Below are 4,635 nucleotides of genomic sequence, written 5' to 3'. Positions count from 1 at the left end.
AAAAAAAAAAAAACAATTTAAAAAACCAAATCTAAATGGCATTAACCAATGTGGAGTTTTAAAGAACTCTTGGTTTGCCTAGAATATAATAAAGAAAATAAAAATGAGACTAATACTAATTCTAGGAAACATATATAGAGAAATAGAAATAAGGATGCTAATTAAAGAACATTGGCAATACCATCAATCCTGTTTGAAGCTTAGTCATAGCTCCACTAATTTGCTGATTTTAAACTTTTGACTGGTATATATTTAGGCATTCTCCAATGCTGTAAAATTCCTTATTGTCTAGCTTTACTTGAATTCCTACAAACTACCCGATTAAATTAAGTGAGAAAATGAGCATAATGATTCTAGTGTAGAGAAAAAATAATAATAATTCCCAAAGATTAGTAATTTGGCATAAATAGAAGAATGTATAAAAAATTCATTGAAAATTGAGAGAGGAAGAGAGAGAGAACCTTTTTTTGAATTCCTGCAAACTACCCGATTAAATTAAGTGAGAAATGAGCATAATGATTCTAGAGTAGAAAAACAAAGAAGAAAAAAAGAAAAGAAAGGATTCCCAAAGATTAGTAATTTGGCATAAATAGAAGAATATAAAAAATTCATAGAAAAATTGAGAGAGAGAGAGAGAGAGTGAACCTTTTTTATGAGAAAAAATCATGCATAGAATGGAATAGATAGTTACCAATTTATAGAAAGACAATGTGAATAAGAACAGACAAAATAAAGGAAGACGAAGAGAAAGAAGAAGAATAATAGTTATGTAGAGGGTAGTGGGGAGATGAAAAGAAGAAGAATGATATTTATGTAGAGGGTAGTGGGGAGATGAAAAGATAAGGATGGAAAAAGGTTGGAAAAAGTGTAAATATTAAAGTAAAATAAAAAGTAAATGTTAAAAATAATTATAAGAAAATTAGAAAGAAAATGATAATGAGGTGGACGCTTATGTGGCTCAACTGGAGCGTAGCAACAATAAATGCTACGCTTCAGCTTTTAGTAATATATAGATTATTATAAGACTCAAATAGTCATCAAATGATCTTTGCTTTGATCATGGAATGCTGGATGAGGCTCAAAGACAATCCTAAACCAATGTTTACGTACGTTTTATAAGTTAACAATTTTTGCAATAATTATTAATTTTATTTCCAATCTTTACGATCGTTCAAAAATTGCAACATTTTCATATAGCAATTAGCAATAACTCGATGATATTTCAAACTAGCAATGTCGTCAATGTCCCACACCACATTCATAAGTTTAAAGTTTTTTTTTTTTTTTTTTTTGGGTTGAGAATCGGATAGGTGATTGAATTAAATGTTGCAATTTGTGAATGCAGTGACATTATTACCAACTGCTATTTTTCTTTTTCTTTTTTAATTTAAAATTATGCTGACATTTTATAAAATAAAATTAAAAATACTGACATGTTAGTCTAGGTGGCAAATGATGTGGCAATTTTTTTTAGATCATTTGACACATAAGACATTTCCATCCACTATATAACGGCAAAGACTAAATTAGCATGACGACTAAATTAGCATGACATTGAAAGATTAGGAACCAACTTGACACAATTGAAAGGTTATGGACTAAATTGAAATATGATGTAAAGAATAGGGACCAAATATGTAGTTTACCCAATTTTTTTCTTTCCTCTCTCTTTTCCATCCTCCCACCATTTTCTATGCTCCTACTTTTCCACCCCTTCAACCAAACGAACCCTTATCGACATTAATTCCTATATAAAATTTCTTTTTCTTGTTTTTTTAACAAGGTTGTGTTAACCACAATGTGCCCGTTAACAATCACCTTTTTTTTTTCTTCTTTTTTTTATTCTAACAATTTTTTTTTTGGGTGCAACTTTATGTTATTTTTTCAACTTTAAAAATATTTTTATGTCATTTTTTTTTTTGTTATATAGATTTACATTAAAGAAACTTTAACTAGTACCTTATGCTGCAAGGTGCTTCTTAACATTTCCTTATTTTTTAATAACTAGTAGGGGTTGCACGTGCCTTGCACCTGCTGCCCCATGAGTGAGAAAATTTAAGATAGAATTTTTTTTAAGTAGTAAGAAATTATGTACTTAAATTTAGAACAGTTATTTAACATATTATCATCTATTTACTATGCTAATTTACTATGATAATTTCTTAAAACCTATTTACTAAAAACAGTATCTACTCGCAAAAAAATTCTACTAAGGATGATAACAAATGTCTTTATCTTCCAACAATAGACAACTAAGTTATCACAATGTTTAAATTTTCGCAATAAATGATGTTATAGGTTACAATTGAAACTCTTCATTAAATTAAATACCTACAACCATTTGCAATAAATATTTTGTTATTCATACTTCCTTTTTTATGATCTTATGAGTCTAATTACGATGTTTAGCTTACTTAAATTTTAATGAACAAATTTTAAAGAAAGAAAGAAAAAAAGAAAAAGAATAAGATAACAAAAGACATATGTCATTGAATTTTCTATTAGATAAAATTATAAATCTTAAAGATTTAAGAGGGAGGTATGCATTTATGATACTTCGGGAGTACTCAATAATTTCCCCAGATACAATACTATACATCACCATTTTTACTTTCTAAGTACAACTAACATATAAAATGCAAAATACATGAAGAAAATTTTTGGGACTTTAAAATTTAGTGAGACATTTTAGATATTACACAATAAAATATTCTAGGAATCATAAGATTTTGTTAGGGTTTAACTAAGAGAGTAACGACAAAGACTATATGCTTGTCTACAAAATATAAATGAGGAAATTTAAAAAAGTCAGGAATACAATAAATGTCACGATATTTTATCAATACCTTAATTTTAGTTATGGTGGATCTTGGTATGACATTTTATTATTTTATTTTTTAGCAATGCTACATCTACAAAATTTTCACAACAAATTCAAAGTAGTAAATTGTTATGGGTTTTTAATATGTAGATAACTACTATATATATATATATGTTGTGGGGGGAGAAGAACCCAACCCGACTTATTTGGGCCCAAGGCCCTGAATGAGGAACACTCTTCGTCCGAGGAGGTGAGGCCTTCGGTCAGGCCCACTACAAAGGGGGATGCCTTGAGGTGAGCACGTATACCATCCGAGGTGATGCTCATGGTCCGAGTAGTCCTGCATCCTCGGATCCGAAGAGATTTGACTCAACGCGAGCATGGGAGATTCAAGTGATCTATTTGACAAGTGTCAAGAAGGAGAGGAATCTCGGATACACATAAAGATAACGGGAACAGAAAAATATCAAGGAGGCATACTTCAACCACCACATTTAATGCACGGCACCTACCTTCCTGGCCGCATTTATGTGGATAAGACCCCTGAACAGTGCATTCTCAGCTACCGCCACTCACATAAGGCTAAAAATGGGGTGATGGGACATACACTCAAATGGGTGCCTGGATGATGAACAAGTGGACGGAGGAGATGGAAGAAGGCAATGCTATATAAGGAAATGGTGCCTCTGATAGTGGGGGATCGGAAAACGGGAGAGAAAAAAGATATATTAGATGGTTGTAGTTCCAGGAATTGTAACCTTGGATTATCAATGAAAAACATCTCTTCGGACAGAGTACTCATATTAGTCCGAGAGCACATTAATTCAACTCCTCCCATTGGTGTTGCTGTTCAATACTGTTATTTTCATTATTAGCCTAGCCCTTTCACCCACTCTCTACAAAATTTATTGTTTTAGGCTCGGTGGGCTCCGAATCCATACCTCCTTGGGCATGGGCCGCAAAAACTGACCCTACATATATATATTTACAAGTGGAGGCCTTTTTTTTTATTTGGGGGCCTTAGGCGATTACATTAATTGCATCTATTGTTTAGCCGGCCTTGACCTCTATCCCCAACTTTCAAGACATTTGTACTTGAAGATGTACCACTTAGACCAACATGTTTCCTAAGAAAATATCAATTAAGTTACAAGATTTTTAGAGAATTTATATAGATAAATACTACATATATATATATATATACACAAGTGGAGGTCTTTTTTTATTTGGGGGCCTTAGGCGATTACATTAATTGCATCTATTGTTTAGCCGGCCTTGACCTCTATCCCCAACTTTCAAGACATTTGTACTCGAAGATGTATCACTTAGACCAACATGTTTCCTAAGAAAATATCAATTAAGTTACAAGATTTTTAGAGAATTTATTAAGGAGAAATGCAACGAACATAATATTTTCACTACAAATCCTAGGTGGTTTGTTGTTACTAGTTATAATTTAAACGCATACTAAAATTACTTTTTTACCACCAAAAACAGTTAGTAACAATCTACCACTAAGGATTTGTTGTAAAAATATTATGAACATACATTTCTCTTTATTAAATATTTGAAAAATTAGTGGAGGGTAAAAGAACTTACCTGGATATTCGTTAATAAGAGGCTCCCGACAATAATAAAAAAGTGGCGTAAATGCACTTTTAGTCCCTAATCAGTGTTTTCATTTTCATAGAAAATTAATACAATGGCAATTCCATAAATATTGTGAAAATGCAAAGGGCCCCACCTGATTGATGTGAGTGTGTGTAAGTGAAAAAAGTGACTTTGAAAAAAAAATTAGAAAACAATGTCAAACC

The sequence above is a fragment of the Quercus suber genome, unplaced genomic scaffold (assembly GCF_002906115.3).
Source record: "Quercus suber isolate HL8 unplaced genomic scaffold, Cork oak 2.0 scaffold_39, whole genome shotgun sequence".
NCBI lineage: Eukaryota > Viridiplantae > Streptophyta > Magnoliopsida > Fagales > Fagaceae > Quercus > Quercus suber.
Note: the sequence above shows the minus strand (reverse complement) of the source record.